We start from the raw sequence: 19,231 nt of genomic DNA on the forward strand, positions 1-19,231 counted from the left end.
AGCTTGACAATTAATTTGCAAAAATATGGGGATGCATCTCATAATCTTTGTACTTCTACATATTTGGACTAAAGACCCGACCACATCCAATTTTTAAATATGTTATATCTATCTATATATATAAAATTGAAATTTGTTTGTACGTTTGTTTGTTTGTTTGTGCCTTATAGACTCGAAAACCGCTGAACAGATCTTACTGAAATGTTTAGGGTACATTGCTACATGGCCTGAAATGAAAATAGGCTATATCATTTTTTGAAATTTCGCGTTGATCTGGAGATATAGCATCAAAACCGGAGGTACCTCCAAAAAATTTAGATTTTGTGTGCAAATATCTTTAGAACTATTACAGATACAATCTCCAAATTTTGTATGTGTGACGGAATTTGATGTAGAAATAAATTTAATACATTATATTCAAATCGGTTCATATTTGGATATAGCTCCCACATACATATATTTTCGGCCGATTTCCTTATTTTATGTACCAAACATGCTATTTATGTCCAATTTCAATGAAATTTGGAATGTGTGGCGGAATATGTTTTAGAAATAAATGTGCCAAATTATATCGAGTTTGGTTCAGATTTGGATATAGCTCCCACCTACATATATTTTCGGCCGATTTCCTTATTTTATGCACCAAGCACTCTATATATGTCCAGTTTCGCTGAAATTTAGAATGTGTGATGGATATTGGCCTAGAAATATATGTGCCAATTTATTTTGGAATCGGTTCAGATTTGGATATAGCTCCTATATATATTTTCTGCCGATTTCATGTATTTGATGCACCAAACACACTATATATGTCCAAATTCACTAAAATTTTGAAGGTGTTACAGAACTTGGTCTAGAAATAAATGTGCCAAATTATATCGAAATCGGTTCAGATTTGGATATAGCTCCCATATATATTTTCGGCAGATTTTCCGGATTTTATGCACCAAACACGCTATATATGTCCAATTTCGCTGAAATTTGGAATGTGTAACGGAATTTGGTCTAGACATAAATGTGCCGAGTTATATCGAAATCGGTTCAGATTTGGATATAGCTCCCATATATATTTTCGTCAGATTTTCCGCATTTGATGCACCAAACACGCTATATATGTCCAATTTCGCTGAAATTTGGAATGTGTAACGGAATTTGGTCTAGACATAAATGTGCCGAGTTATATCGAAATCGGTTCAGATTTGGATATAGCTCCCATATATATTTTCGTCAGATTTTCCGCATTTGATGCACCAAACACGCTATATATGTCCAATTTCGCTGAAATTTGGAATGTGTAACGGAATTTGGTCTAGACATAAATGTGCCGAGTTATATCGAAATCGGTTCAGATTTGGATATAGCTCCCATATATATTTTCGTCAGATTTTCCGCATTTGATGCACCAAACACGCTATATATGTCCAATTTCGCTGAAATTTGGAATGTGTAACGGAATTTGGTCTAGACATAAATGTGCCGAGTTATATCGAAATCGGTTCAGATTTGGATATAGCTCCCATATATATTTTCGTCAGATTTTCCGCATTTGATGCACCAAACACGCTATATATGTCCAATTTCGCTGAAATTTGGAATGTGTAACGGAATTTGGTCTAGACATAAATGTGCCGAGTTATATCGAAATCGGTTCAGATTTGGATATAGCTCCCATATATATTTTCGTCAGATTTTCCGCATTTGATGCACCAAACACGCTATATATGTCCAATTTCGCTGAAATTTGGAATGTGTAACGGAATTTTGTCTAGACATAAATGTGCCGAGTTATATCGAAATCGGTTCAGATTTGGATATAGCTCCCATATATATTTTCGTCAGATTTTCCGCATTTGATGCACCAAACACGCTATATATGTCCAATTTCGCTGAAATTTGGAATGTGTAACGGAATTTGGTCTAGACATAAATGTGCCGAGTTATATCGAAATCGGTTCAGATTTGGATATAGCTCCCATATATATTTTCGTCAGATTTTCCGCATTTGATGCACCAAACACGCTATATATGTCCAATTTCGCTGAAATTTGGAATGTGTAACGGAATTTGGTCTAGACATAAATGTGCCGAGTTATATCGAAATCGGTTCTGATTTGGATATAGCTCCAACATATATTTTCGGCCGATTTTCCACATTTGATGCACCAAACACGCTATGTATGTCCAATTTCGAAATCGAAATGAAATTTGGAGGGTCTGACGGAATTTGTCCTAGAAATACATGTGCTAAATTACATCGAGATCGGTTCAGATTTGAATATTTTCGGCCGATTTCCTGTATTTTATGCACCAAACTCGCTATATATTTGGAATGAATAACGGGTTTCGGTCTAGACATAAATATGCTAAATTATATCGAAATCGGTTGAGATTTGGATATTGCCCCTATATATATTTTTGGCCGATTTTCTGTATTTGATACATTAAACAAGCTATATGTGTCCAATGTCGCTGAAATTTGGGATGTCTGACGGAATTCGTTCCAAAAATAAATGTGCCAAATTATATCGAGACCGGTTCAGATTTGGTCACACTATGTATGTCCTATTTCACTGAAATTTGGAAAGCGTGACGGAATTCGTTCTAGAAAATAAGTAGCACAAATTATATCGAAATCGGTTCAGGTTTGAATATAGCTACCATATATATTTTCGGCTGATTTTCTTATTTTATGAACAAAACACGCTATGTATGTTCAATTTCTATGAAATTTGGAATGTGAGACGAGATTTGGTCAAAAATAATTTTGACTAATTATATCGAGATCGGTTCATATAGGAATATAGCTTCCATATATATTTGCGGTCGATTTCACGTATTTGTACGTATGTTCAATTTCAAAGAAATTTTGAAGATTTGGCAGTCAGTAGAAGTCATCATTATTTACACAAGCACTTATATTTGGGAAGGAATTGACCATGGCTACAGCTATCAAGTATCATATCTTTGAGAGACTTCGGAAGATTTATGTTTATTATGATATATCTAAATCATTAGGAATCCTTATAGGCGGAAAGGCTTTCGGAGGAGTGTTACCTCCTGAAACATACAAAATACCATAGTTGCTCCATAACGACCCTGAACAGATATATAACGCCTTCATATTATTCTTTAAAATATTACAAACTTTAATAAATTTATGGCATTCCATTATATTTTATGGTAGTCGGGGCAGCAGAGCGCACCGGGTTCAGCTAGTAATACTATATATGGGGATTTCTGAGTGAAATCGGACACTTTTTCAAAATGAGGTTTTTGATTTCATTATTTTTTACTGTGGTGATATTGCTCATCAGCAAAACATTTCAGTATATTTTCAGATTTTTTTACCAACGACTTCAGAGATATAGCGCCTTTAATTCTGTAAAACCATATGCAAAGAAATACTCTTAACTTCTTTAATATCTGTCAAATTTGAAAAAAAAAAATCATTTTTTTTATGTTTTGCTGTTTTATCAGCTATTTAATAAAAAATAGAAAAAAATTGCACGGTGGGCTTGGAAGAAATTTTTGAGATTTTATATCTATCATCAATTTTTAACAACGATTTCCCCTTCGATCTTTTTTAATTTTTTTTTTTATTAATTTTTATTATTTAATTTTATTTTATTATGGCGGATAACGTAGGTTTTATCAATCCCATCAATATGGGTATCAAATGAAAGGGCTCAACAAGCAGAATACAATATACTATAAAAAATTGAAATCCAAGATGGCGGCCGCTACAAAATGGCGGATAACGTAGGTTTTATCAATCCCATCAATATGGGTATCAAATGAAAGGGCTCAACAAGCAGAATAAAATATACTATAAAAAATTGAAATCCAAGATGGCGGCCTCTACAAAATGGCGGATAACTTAGGTTTTATCAATCCCATCAACATGGGTATCAAATGAAAGGTCTCTACAAGTAGAATATAATTTACTATGCAAAATTGAAGTCTAAGATAGCTGCCGCTACCAAATGGCTGATAACAATTTTTTATCAATCCCACCAATATGGGTATCAAATAAAAGGGCTTGGCAAGAAGAATACAGTGCACTATACAACCCCAATATTTAAGATGGGCGCAGCCACTAAATGGCGTATAATTAAGATTTAAATTTAGAAATTGAATCTGTCATTTAGGTATCTGATTAATCCAGCCTGAATCCACCACCCAAGTCAAGATTTTTTATCGTGTTGAGGACTGTGTGGCGTTAGGGTGGCTAAAAATGATACGTCGTTAGCGGTACAGTTGGACTGCAGTAAACTAACGGGCAAGAAACCTTGCAATAATGAAGCACTAAATGAATTAAACAGAATGCGAAATAAAAACTAAAAACTAGAAAATAAAAATAGGTAAAAAAACTTTTTAAGTTCAACGGTTTTATGTTAAACATACATTGCAATGTTTAAGATAAATGTACTAAAAACCAAAAAATAATAAAATCGATACAGTCGTGGGAATTATAAACATATGCATAGACTAGACTAAAATAAAACCGTGGGGCACATCAATTGTCTACAAATTATCGACTTAATGTGCGATAGAAGAATCGTTTAATTCGTCGTTAGGCAGTTGGCCCGCAGACGGTGAGGAAATTACTTACTATTTTCTTGCTCATGGAAATTCCAATAGTTATACACTCCATGTAAATAAAAGAGATGTTTCAACTAGTTTATCGTTGGACATTCACACTGCTGGCTGGCGAGGAATCGTTTCACTGCTCGTAGTTTGTCTTTAATCGACAAAGTACTACTCGCTCACCACTATGAAACCCTAAACAAGCAGTGTATCCCTGCTAAGACTAAAAATTCGGTAAGTCATCCATGGTATAATAAAAGATTAAGGCAGTTAAAAAATAAACGTAACAAATTACATAAAAGGTATCTTGCAACACCCAATTCTATAATATATAATGCCTACAACCAAAGTAGGAAAGAATTTGATTTCCTTAATAAATTCCTTTATAAGCAATATATGATCAGAATAGAAAGTCAAATAAGGGATAACCCAAAACAATTTTGGAGTTTTATTGAATCAAAAAAACAATCATTAGATATTCCAGTTTCGATGCATTATGAGGGAAATGTTGCCAATAATCCACAGGATATTGCTGATTTATTTGCTTCATATTTCAAATCTAATTTTGACATTACGGATTCACTAGCCACTACACAATCATTGGATAATATTTCTGCAACCCATTTAAACTTTGGCGAGCTCTTGTTAAGCGATGAAGATGTTATTCATGGTATCCATGGAATAAAAAATGCATATTCCACAGATATTGACGGAGTCTGTGCTTACCTAATTAAAATGTGTGTATCATCCATATATCTCCAATTGAAACTTCTGTTCAATAAATCATTGAACAGTGGAACGTTTGCGGATCGTTGGAAACATACTTTTATTAATCCAATTTTTAAGAATGGCCAAAAGAATGATGTTACTGCCTATCGATCTATCTCCAAATTGAGTGTGGTGTCAAAGATTTTAGAGAATATTGTTCATGAGAAATTGTATTTTGCTTTAAAGTCAATATTGATACCGCAACAGCATGGCTTTCGTAAGGGTAAATCTACATCTTAAAATTTATTTGAATTTACAGATTACTGTTTATCATCGTTTGCATCGGGTTATCAAGTAGAAGCTATTTATACGGATTTCTCGAAAGCTTTTGACAAAATTTCTCACACTATTTTATTAAAAAGCTGAATTTATTTGGGTTTCATTCAAGTTTTTATGATTGGATTAAATCTTATTTTCAGCATAGAACTTGTATAGTCAAGATTGGTTCTTTTGAATCCAAGCCATATATTTTATTGTCGGGAGTTCCGCAGGGGAGCATTTTGGGACCACTGTTTTTTAACATTTTTGTAAATGATATTAGCAAATGTTTTAAACATTCGCACTTCCTTCTTTATGCAGATGATCTCAAAATTTTCTTTGCCACAAAACTCCAACATGATTTTATTAAAATTCAGTCTGCCTTAAGTATATTCTACGATTGGTGCACTTTAAATAATTTAAAACTGAATATTGCCAAATGTGTTCATTTATCATATTACCGTGTCAGAAATCCCATTCAATTTGAATTTATAATTGATGATAAAGTTTTACGGAAAGAAAACGAAATTGATGATCTTGGCGTTACTTTTGACTACAAGCTCACTTTCTCATCTCACATTGACAGGTTAATTCCTAAGGCGTACTCGCTATTGGCATTTATCAGGCGCCATACCTCCGACTTCAACGATCCTTATACCTTTAAAGTGTTGTTCACTTCCTTAATCAGGTCGAAACTTGAATATTGTTCAGTAATTTGGAATCCCTCCGGGGCAGTTAATGTGTTAAGATTGGAAAGAATACAAAAACGATTTTTAAAGTCGGCTTTATACACATTACATTTTACAACGCCTTTGCCAACGTACGAATCAAGATGCATGTTAATCGGTCTGGAAACTCTGGAATTAAGGCGTAAATTACAAGCTATGATGTTTATATATGACATAATAAACAATCACATTGATTGCCCAAGTATATTGGCAAAAAGTGCATTTAATATTCCGAGGCGTAATTTGAGATCCCAAAATATGTTCTCAATAGAATGTTATCGTCAGAATTATATTATAAATAGCCATTTTGTCAGTGCTTTAAATACCTTTAATATCATTAATAGAATAACTTTGATTGATTTTAGTATTTCAAGAGATTCATTTAAGAACTTATTAAAAATTTGTTTAATTAATATTAATTAGGCTATGTTCCTATATTGTATATAGCTATATATATGAATTGTATATTATTAAAAATCGCAGTCTGAAAGGGAATTTTTCCCATAGACGTTAAGAATTAAATAAATAAATAAATAAAACTCGCTTATAATCGAGCTTGCTAGCTTGTTTCCACATTTTAGCCCTACTTATCAGACGTCCATCGTTGTCGGTTGAACAACTGCCTAATTATGGTGTAACATTAAAAAACAAACATTTTAATCAACGATTGTAGACAATTGACGGTTTTATTGTAGTCTAGTCTATGTATATGTTTATAATTCCCACGACTGTATCTATTTTATTATTTTTTGGTTTTTAGTACATTTATCTTAAACATTGCAATGTATGTTTAACATAAAACCGTTTAACTTAAAAAGTTTTTTTTACCTATTTTTATTTTAATTTGTCAATACTATTTTTCCTTTATACCATTGTGAAACATTTGTTATTTTACCAAAAATATAAAATATTAAATCTTTTAACATTTGTTTTGTTGTTTTTTTAGGAATTTACCTTGAACATCTTAAACACTTCTTCATTTTTCTATTTTTAAAATGGAGTAGCAATTATTGTACCAGCCGGACAATAAACTAACTATACTGATGATCAACTAACTACAGCTCGGGAATTGTATGACTGGACATCCGAGCCGAGTAATCTACCAAATATTAATGTGATATTTTTTCAGAAGATGATTTTTTTTTAAATATGAAAGAGGATTTGGATTTGAAAAATGCGATGGCTAAAGCTATCGCGAACACAAAAAAACTTAATTCAGTAATACCCACTAATGCTGGCACAAATTGCTAAACCATTCGTAAAATCGCAAAATGAAGAAGACTTTAAGATGTTTAAGATAAATTCCTAAATAAAACAACAAAACAAATGTTAAAAAAATTATATTCAGAAGTCAGAATTGGCAAAAAACTTACATATGTGGAAAATTCAACTTTTATTCTTATGCTAATATCTCCGCTTCTAACAGGGGTATTCCAAAAGCAAAGCATATCAATGGAGGAAGAAAAGATCAACTTTACAATGATGCCAAGTAGGTTGGTGTACTAGTTTTAACTGAATTGTAATGGCGAATATCCGAGCTTTGTTGGGTAAATTTCAACAGAAGTGACCTATAATGATTAAGACATTCTGAACTTTAAACTGATTTCAATTGCTTTACCAAAATTGATATAGAAAAAGACGCTCAGCTATATCAATTGCCAATTTGTGTTATTTTATTTCCAATGTGTATGTATATAACTGTTTCTGTTGGACATGTTACATGGGGAGAGCCCGATAGCGAAACTGGACCATCTGAGTTTTAAATTAATACCAAATGTGTTGTCATTAATAGTAAAATATCAGAGTTATTGCAAAATGTGCTAAGCTATCCCAATTTTAATATGTTTATACCCTACACTACATTGTGGTAAGGGTATTATGTATTTGTGCATTTGTATGTAACATGCAAAAGGAAACGAGAGGAAGACCCATAGTTCATTTTGGGAATATACATAGAATCACTTTCTTGGACGCTTTATGCACGTTCATCCGTCTGTCCATGTATTTTTGTGATCATAGTAAAGGTCGCATTTATTGTCCGATTCAGCTTAAAATTTGGAAAGATCATTTGCTTAGCCATAGGAAGAATGCTTTTGCTTTTGGTGGAAATTAGTTCAGATTTGGATATAGCTCCCATATACATATATGTTAGCCCGATTTCATGTATTTGGTGCTTCAAACACGAAATTTCCACCCAATTTTGATGAGATTTGAAAAATATCACCCAATTCGAATCAGAAATAAGTATGCCAAGTTATATTGAAATCGGTTATGATTTGGATACAGCGCCCATATATATTCGCCCGATTTGAGGTTTTTGGTGCAGTAAACACAAATTCTGTTAAATTTTCACTTATATTTTCGGAGGATTGCATTTTGGTCTAGAAAAAATTTTGCAAAATTGTATTTAAATCGTAGTGATGTAGGGTATTACATAGTCGACCCCGTCCCGACTATAGCCTTTGCTTACTTGTTAAATATGTTATATCTCGAAACCTAAAGATTTTCATGAAATTTTCTGGAATGTGCCATGATACAAGTAGGCATGAATTTCCGAGGGTTTTAAGAAAAACGATATATTTACAAATTGCCTAAATAGTGAAGTTCAACGATACAAACTGCCCATAAGCAAAATATACGTCTCAATAAGCGGAAGAATTTTGCTTTAATTGTTTTTAATTTTTATGCGTTTAAACATAGGGAACAGGAACGATTGTCAATCCTAAACAGCATCCCACAAATTCCTTTGCAAAAGGGAACAAATTCTGTTCATGAATTTAAAATCCTCAATTAATTACTAGGTTTGACAATGGACCCGAAAAATTGTGTAGAAAATACCCATTTTTGAATTGAAAAGTATAAGCAAAAGCATAAAAGTTGTCATTAAAAATCAAAACGACGGAACAGCAATACGGACCCGGGTTTGCTAGTTACACTGTGTGTAATTTTTTGAGTCGTGGTTTATTATCCATATTCGGACACCGCAGCGTGATAGAAGACCAAAAATAAAAGATACGTGTTCCGGAGTTTTTCCCTCTCACTTCAACTTTCACGGTAATGGGCCCCCAAAGACCTGAGGTCTTGATGTCAAAAGGGATCATTTTGTCATACACGTATCTTCTAAACAGCTAAGAATTCGGGTTTACTCGTATAGGAAAAGTTGTAGCTTTCGTCTTAAAGAATAATAATTGTGAACGCATGAAATCCATTCAACTTCACCTTCAAGGTCAAAATCGTCAGGGTCAAATTTCCCTATTAATTTTCTCTCGGATTTCAGTCCAGATATCAATCCGATCAAAATTGAAGCAAACAACCAACTAGAAAAATGTACCTTAGATCTTAGTAAACAACTTTGTAGAACATACGAACTCTATAGAAACGGTTATTAATGGTCAAAATAGCAAATCAAATGCGAGGTTTATCCTATTTTCTCAGTTCCTGCTCCATAGATACCGTTCAAAATTCAAGACAACAATGGACCACAATAATGTAGCAAAGATATCAGCAAACAACTTTCTGGAACATACGGTTCTTAAATGTGAAAGTAGCCAAAAACTGTTGAAGATATTCGATTTTTATACTTTTTTCTCCGATTCCGGTCCACAGATACCGAACCACCCAAAAATTCAGGATGCAGTCAACTACAAAAATGTACCTAAGATTTCAATAAACAACTTTCTAGAACATAAAAAGATTCTAGGAATGATCCCTTTTGACATAAGGGTTGAAGTGATAGGGAAAAATTCCGGGACACGTATCTTCTTATTTTTGGTCTCTTAGCACGCTGCGGTGTCAGAATATGGTTAAAAATTTTCGTGGCGCACTGTGTTATTAATAAACAAAAACCCAAAAGTTAAGATTCGTCAGAAGACGGAGTTTAGTATCGGAATGACATTTCAACATTTACATCATACGTCCTTGGAATACATTTTCATATGAGATTTAAACAAACAGCAACTCGCTTTTCTTTAAATAAATTATTTTTAGGTTTTCACAGCAAGATTTTCCCCCTTCAATACAAAAATACCTATGTTTTTATATTTTATTTATTTATGTACATAGTTGTTGTGTCTTGTTGTGTATCTACTCACTAAATAAACAGATAAGTACTTTATTAACTATTTCTAACTCATTATTTTTAATAAAAGTAATATTCACGAGGAACAGGGTAATATCAACTATTATTAATACAAATATCTTTAATATTAACACATTCCACATTAACAATGAAAACTAAAAAGTTTTTCCCAATAAATTTTCAAAAAAAAAAAAAAAAAAATTATTTCACCAATTAGCACTTTCATTGTCTTCAAGAAAAGGGTAACGTATCAAATCTGTTAAAGAGATAATTTCTTAATTTTCTCTTTAGTCATCTTTGTTGATTTTACAATGATCCTAGACGTTGCGATCAAGAGGAAAGGGGTTTGTATAATTAACATTGTAAGATGGGGGTAATAAATTCGCATTTAAAAAGTATTTATATGACATTTTAAGATAATTTTGTCTTTATTTTTTGAGACTAAAATTATTGCATTTATATGGTAGAGAAACACGCAATGATGAAAAACGCTTACTAACCCTAAACAAAGAATAATAAAATGTTAACAGTCATCATCTGAACATATGTTGGACGTTTGTATGGTAGGGATGATTTGGTTGAGTTTACAATCTTTTGTTGTTTCTTTGGTGGTAATGTCAAACAATTTTTACACGCTTTAAGACATTGTTGAAAACCAAATGTACATTTCGTCGAGATGTGCTTGAGATTCGTACCTTAGCTAATTACTCAATAGTATTCTTATGTGGTGTAAAACAACCCGCATATTGTTGGAGGAGAGTTTCTTTAAAATTTGTTTTAACATAACTTTTAATGTTCTAATAAATTGTACTATCAAATTATATGGGCTTTATACATTCCCAAGACAATAATCTTAAAACACATCAAAATAATGTATGACAAGAAGTGCAATGTTATGGTTGTATTATTCGATGCTAAAAATATTCCGAAATTGAGAAGGGACTTTTTCAACATTAATAAATGAGAAACTGTGCGCCACTTAGTTTATATAAGGTTTAATACATTCTGATGGATATAATTTTTTTCGATCCCGATTTCGCTCTGTCTTGTTTGCTGATGCGAACGATAACCATCTAACGGTGAAACCGATATGACCCAAAATTTGTATTTTTTCCAAACTTATTTTAAGTTAAAAGAGGGGCTAAGTCGGTCAATTTCTTATGATACAGTTCGCCCTCTTCTTTATACTATTTTGTATGAAGTTCTGAAAGCAACAAATATTTTATTGTTGGTTTTCGACACGAATATATCAACGAGATGTCGTACGCTCGATACAAACAGTTCCTGCAATAATTATAAAAATAAAAATGCGCATTTTGAGTACTTTAAGCAGTAGTTACGATATCAGGAGAAGTCGTAGGACCTTCATATAGCTTAGGGTGTCTACTGCATAGTCCAGTATACAAATATATAATAAAAATTGTATAGCGCCATGATTTGGCTATAACCTAAAAATCGTCATGAAGACTGCCCATCAATCAATTTTCACCCAAAATTATTATAATTATTATCTGATCATCATATTAAATTGTAAGCATTCTGTTAGTCGACGACGACGATCGGACTATTATTGCGACATACAGGATAGCTACAAAATCGAATAAGAATCTTGTTGTTGGTCCATTTCACCCCTTACGATCATCACCAACAACTCTCTTCTGGTCGGAACTAAATTTTAATGCGCATCATGAGATGTCGCATTCGGCCCTCGGAAACGACAAGAGAGGTACAGCGCTGGCTGAGAAGATTGATAGCTTTACGTCTTACACGGCCAATGAGGATGTTCCTACCAGAATTAGAGGAGAGTGTCACAGTTCGCCAGACGATTCCCGTACCAATCACACAAAGCCACACACTTTTCAGTTTCTCTGAATCGTTTCATTCTCAAAACCAAAATGAAACCACAAACTTTTCAATGTAAAAAGATGAAAACCGTACGATTACTGAAATGTACTTGGGCTATGCCTTGCCGAGTTGTTTCATTCACCACCGAAACAAAAAGAATTATTTTTTTTTTTTTTTTTGCCTTATTAAGGCGAAGGCCATTTATAGTGATATTTAATTAATTCTCTTTCGAGTTGAGCTGTTAGGCCTTTAGAGATACATTGAAAAATTAGGAGTCTACCGAAGTCCCACGCATCCAACCATTACACTACGTTTCACGGGTGGTAAATCCGATCTTCAGGTGTATTAGGATGTTGTTTTTGTGGCAGACGAAGGCAAAGCTTGATAACTGGTATATATATCGAACTTCATTAGATAAATGTATATGCGAAATTATGTCAGTTAATTGAAACTCCAAACTTTTCCTATAGTCCTGCTTGGTAATCCCATTTTTCAATGTTCACAAATACTATGGTAAGTTTTATTCCTACATCATTAGTAATTGCTCTTCTATATCAGAAGATTTTATTTTTTGATCATCAATTATTGTCTACTAAAGTTTTGACAAGTTGATGGTGGCTTAGAACGCTAAGACGCCGGCAACCTTGACACTCAGTTGTCGGAGACCCAGGTTCGAATCCCAGCCTGGCTCATGCTGAAATTATTTTTTATTTTTGCCTTATTAAGGCGAAGGCCATTTATAGTGATATTTAATTAATTCTCTTTCGAGTTGAGCTGTTAGGCCTTTAGAGATACATTGAAAAATTAGGAGTCTACCGAAGTCCCACGCATCCAACCATTACACTACGTTTCACGGGTGGTAAATCCGATCTTCAGGTGTATTAGGATGTTGTTTTTGTGGCAGACGAAGGCAAAGCTTGGTAACTGGTATATATATCGAACTTCATTAGATAAATGTATATGCGAAATTATGTCAGTTAATTGAAACTCCAAACTTTTCCTATAGTCCTGCTTGGTAATCCCATTTTTCAATGTTCACAAATACTATGGTAAGTTTTATTCCTACATCATTAGTAATTGCTCTTCTATATCAGAAGATTTTATTTTTTGATCATCAATTATTGTCTACTAAAGTTTTGACAAGTTGATGGTGGCTTAGAACGCTAAGACGCCGGCAACCTTGACACTTAGTTGTCGGAGACCCAGGTTCGAATCCCAGCCTGGCTCATGCTGAAATTATTTTTTATTTTTGCCTTATTAAGGCAAACATTTTGCTGTGTGTTTTGGTCAATGACACACTGAGGCAAACACACACACATGTGATTGCTTATGGGTACTTTACACGATATGTTATTTTACATATGTGTTGTTTTGTTCGTACTCACGAATGTAAACAAAACGAAAATAAACAGCGAGCTCCGCCAACGTGAGTTATGTTTCATTTTATATTGTTCCTATGGAAAATACGAAACGATTGGAAATGTTATTTAAAGTATTTTTACGTACGCTGCTGACAAATGACGTTGCCTGGCTGGCCGTCATTTCCCTTGGATCAGACCATCTCCCCATAACTGTCTCCATAAGCAGACTACCCGATTTCATCACCTCTGAACGCCGCACATTCGTCCATCATAAGAAAGCTGATTGGCCAGGTTTCTGCCCAATCCTTCTGATGTTCGGGTAGCGGAAAAGGACGTTAGGAGACATCATTACTGCTGCAGCCGCTCGCCATATAACTTCTGGTCGAATACCCGAAGTAAGATAAACTTCCTAGCAAAGGCAACGGATTAGCAAATGAGCGTGATAAGCTTCGTCGAGCCAACCCCAGTGACCCCAGAGTCAGGGAGATGATACTAGAAGTTAACAGGCTGGTCTGCGAGCACTAGCGGAACTAGTGGTTAAATCATCTGAAGAGATGCAACATTGGAGTCGTTATAAGTGAATTGTGGGCAATGGTTAAGTCACTCCCGAACCCTGGAAGGAGGGAAGATAGGACCTCAGTCATGTTTGGCGACTTTACGTTGACTGACCCGAAGGGGTGCGCAGTTATTTCAATCGGCAGTTTGTTCAGCACCCCGGGAGTGACAGGGCGAAGAGAAAAGTACTACGTAGCATCAGATCTCATCCTGCCGAGGATGAACCACTATACTTTACAATGGATGATGTTGCGAATGCCGTCAGGAACGCTAAATCATACAAAGAGTCGTGCCTGATGGAATCTCCATGGTAGTTATGAGCCAGCTTGATGACCCGAGAGTGAAGTATCTCACTAAAGTTCTCAACTTGTCGCTAGCCATCCTCATTGTTCTGGAAAATGGACAGGGTGGTCCCGCTACTGAAGTAAGGATTCCAGCAAAAGTTAATCGTACAGGCCAATTTCGCTTTTGTCGCCTGTAGCAAAAACTCTTGAGGCCTTAGTCCTCCAAAGTGTCAGAAATAGCTATCTAGTTGCCGATCATCAGCATGGATTCCGTAAGTAGCACAGTATGACAACAGCGCTGCACGCCATCTCCACATATGTTTGTCGAGAACTCAACCCGGATAGGCCGTGTGATAGAAAGGCTATGGTGGCCTTTGATACTGTCAGGCACTCCACTCAGTTTGAGGACATTGAGCGTATTGAGATACCTCCGAAACTGTTTGACCTATACCTTTCCTGTATTCCGCACCCTCCAGACGGCATTGAGATCGTATGCGGATGATTGTACGTTCCTGGGGTCGGATACCTACGCTTATGACATCTGTGAGAGACTGAACTCCTATTTAGCCGATCTTACCACCTTTTTGCACGCGAGGAATATGCAGATATCAGCCACTAAATCTACGCCCACCAGTGGACCATCTGCATGAGGAGGCAAAGATTCTTCCAGTACAGCAACACGATGAGATGCTTTCGTTACAGTACTTGCTCGGGTGCTGCCTTGAGAGTCATCCCAATCACCATCTGTTGGCTAGGCCCGACAAACCCAGGCATATCAGGAAGGAGAGAGGTCCAACAATATAGGAGAGAACCCCTAGATCAACAGGGAGGTCTGAATAGCATTCACACGGACGCTTATGGCCTTAGCAAATAGCAAATACAGTGTGAATAAAGTCCTCGGAGTACATCCCCCATCTATCGCAGCTGAGGAACGTCAGCTGCCATGACAAACCAGAGTAGTTTTGGCTCAACTGCGCTCGAGATATTGCAGTCGCCTAAAATGTCCTGCCAAACCTACTCATCTAACTCCAGTGGATCTGTAGTGACATCCCATCGAATCAGCCACTTTCCTGGAACTGGAGATAGATCCAGAACCAGATTGAGCAGAAGAACGAACACGCAAACACACAATAATAAACACAGTTACAACAACAACAAAATTTCGGGACAATCGGTCTATATTGAAGCATTGAGTTTTTTAATATAATTTTTATGGACGGACGGGCACACATTTATCTCGTCAAAATATGAACAAGTAAAAATACTTAAGTTCGTCCGGGCCGAACTTTTCAATAAAATATTCTTAACTAAAATTGAATAATATGCTTCATTCCCTGTCCAGAGTTTAGGGCGCAAAAGTTTACGACCATTTTTGGGTTTGAAAGTTTGGTGACTACAGAGAACCTCAAACTTTAGGTAGTACTGAAATTCCTTAAAACAGGGAGGTACTGTTATATGGGTGCTTTACCAATGCATGGACCTATGTCGACATTTTTGCTGGAGAAGTTCCGTGATTGCAGGGATTATCAAATGTCACATTACGTGTAGACCAACAATGTAGTTTAAATCCTCAAAATACCTCTAAACCTATGACGAGAATTTTTGTCGGAGAAGTATCGTGACTGCAGGGAATCTCAAATGTCAAGTTAGGGGTAGTACAGTAAAAATGCAACTAAAACCTTCAAAATACCGAAATCGTGAGGTAATGTAATATGGGGCCTGTACGTTAACATATTGACAGTGTTTGGTGGAGAAGTGTTGTGTCATGTTACAGGTAGTTCAGTCAAAAAATTTAGCTAAAACACTCAAAATACCGAAAATCAGGAGGTACCGTTATATCGGTGCTACTCCTAAACATGGACCTATTTGGACAATTTTTCGTCAAAAAGTTCTGTGAAGTGCAGGTTCCCTGCAGGCACGAATCTTCTCCACCAAAAATTTTAAACATAGGCCAATGTTTTGGAATTTACCCAATACAAGGATACCTCCCGACTTTCGGTTAATTTGATGTTCACTGCAGTCACGAAACTTCCCCATAGAAATTTTTCAACATAGGTATAACCATCATATAACGGTACTTCCCGATTTTCGGTATTTTGAGATTTTTTGATACAATTTTTAAACTAACTAGCTGTAATGTGATACTTAAGGTTCAAGTCAAATAATTCAGTTAACAAATGTAGCTAAACTCCTCAACATATCGAAAATCGGGATGTACCATGGACCTATGTTGACAATTTTTGATGGAGTAGTTTTGTTAACCCTTCTTTTTTATTGGCAAATCCGTTATGCGGAGATAAGAGATCATACAATAATATATAGCACACTTGTTTGGCCGAAGACTGAGGGCCGTGTATTTTGTTCGTTACTCATATTGTATGATTTTCAGGGGAGGGTTACTTCAGTGGTATTTCCAGGCCTTCTGAAGAGTTTTTAGTTTTCCGTCTAGTTTCAGCCTCTCCTACTGGGGTTCATACGCTGTTGGCTGCCACTTTACTTAACGACAGACGTAGCTACTGTTAGTTCGAGAGCCGCATTTGATTTCCGTCTTACCACCCATATCTGGGAAGCATTCCCCTATCCATCACCTGAAGAAGCGTCCAATGGGGGTTACATGTTCCCCGAAGGAGTTGTGACCCCTAAGAACCTTAAATGTCAAATTAAGCTAGTTCGGTTTAAAAATGTAGCTAAAACCCTCAAAATAACATGGACCTATGTTGACAGTTCTTAGTGGAGTAGTGTTGTGACCTTTAAGAACCTTAAATGCGAAATTACAGTTGTTCGATTAAAAATTGTTGCTAAAACCCTCGAAACACCGAAAATCGGGTAGGACCGTTACATGGGGGCTATGCCTAAAAAATGGACCTATGTTGACAGTTATTGGTGGAGTAGTTTTATGACCCCTAAGAACCGTAAATGTTAAATTACATCTAGTTCGATTAAAAATTGTAGCTAATAATAATAATTGTTCCATACACATCCCATAAGGGACAAGGGAGACATAAAAATTGTAGTTAAAACCCTCAAAATACCGAAAAGCGGGAGGTACCGTTATATGGGGGGCTATACCTTAACACGGACCTATGTTGACGGTTTTTGGTGGAGTAGTGTTGTGAACCCTAAGAACCTTAAATGTCAAATTACAGCTAGTTTGGTTTAAAAATACCGTTTTAGGGGGGAGGGGGGGGCTATATCTAAACATAGACCTATGTTGACAGTTTTTAGTGGAGTATTGTTGTGACCTTTAACAACCTTAAATGCGAAATTACAGCTAGTTCTGTTAAAAATTGTAGCTAAGACCCTCATATTACCGAAAATCGGGAGGTACCGTTATATGGGGCTATACCTAACCATGGACCGATATAGCCCATCTTCGAACTTGACCTGCCTATGGAAAAGAAGATGCCCGGGTGCAAAATTCCAGCTCACTAGCTCAATTTTTGCGGACGCTAGAGTGATTACAACACCCGGACTGACAGACAGATTCAGAATTTTATCCTGACCAAGAATATATATACTTTATATGGTCGCAAGTTATTATTTCAATGCGTTACAAACGGAAAAACAAATCTTAAACAAACATCTGAAAATGAACATACGACCTATTCGTGCGAGGCAGACTATATTTTAATTAATTAAAATGAATATTTGTAATGTAGCGCCGCACAGTGCGAAATATGAGCACTTTAGGGGAACTTTAGGTTACCAACATTTTGCACAACTGTTTCTTATATTGGTGGGTAGTATGGGGCTTAATATGGGCTACATACATCCGCGGATATAGCGCTCATGTAAATGAGGCGGCCGTTATTACATTTTGGACTCATTTTTTCAATCGATTTTGATGCAAATTGGTACATTGAAGTTTCAGTGAATAGAAAACTTGTGTACAAAGTATTTTCAATACAGGTTCGAGTTTTGGTGTAGCTCCCAACGAATGACACCGGCTCTAGGCACATTTTCCAACCTATTTCGTTGTATTTTGGCATTTTATGTTCTTCGTAGATAGAAAGCCTCTTTGTGAAATATTATCAACGTTTCTTCACGTTTTGCTATAGCCCCTATTTGAGGTATTTTGAAGGTGTTGCGTAATTATTGCCAACTGAGATCGGTCTGCTTGTCAATAAGTATTCAGTGGAAACTATTCTAAAACACGCTTTGCAACATACGTCCTTGCTTTGACCTTAAGAGCCGCCTCCCCCAAATATGATCATACTAACAAATGATAATCCCACAAATATATTTTTAGATATTTATTTTTATTGTAAAGTCATTAATATAACATAAATTTTACAAATTGAACATTCTGGAAATGAGTCCATCAACGAAAAGTATCTGGTGTAAATATTAGTCCGGTCAAAATAGACATGCGTATAAGGGGGAAATAGCAAAAATTCCCACAAAGCTGAATTTTGGTGGAGAGCTAGGGTTGGCCATTAGAAGCAACGTCCTAAAAGTCCCCATCGATCCCATGTGTGCAAAACAAGTTATTCGGGGTCAAAGGTCATTTTTGGAGGCATTATTCAGTTTTTTTTTTTAATTTTTCTCAAAAATGGTAAAACTTAGCAAAAGCCGGCTAAAGTAAAAGTTGTAGACTCAATAATTGTCTACAAGAGTGGTCTTCATGATTCTTAAAAAAGACTTACAATTTTCGAGATATCGCGATCTAAAAGTCAAATAAAAAATTAGCCGCGTATGTACATCGTGAGGCGAACCGGTTAAAGTAACGACACTATGTGTTAGATACTTCCGTAAACTTTCAAACGA

This window comes from Musca autumnalis, unplaced genomic scaffold (genome assembly GCF_047663935.1).
Source record: "Musca autumnalis isolate F117 unplaced genomic scaffold, ASM4766393v1 scaffold_2, whole genome shotgun sequence".
NCBI lineage: Eukaryota > Metazoa > Arthropoda > Insecta > Diptera > Muscidae > Musca > Musca autumnalis.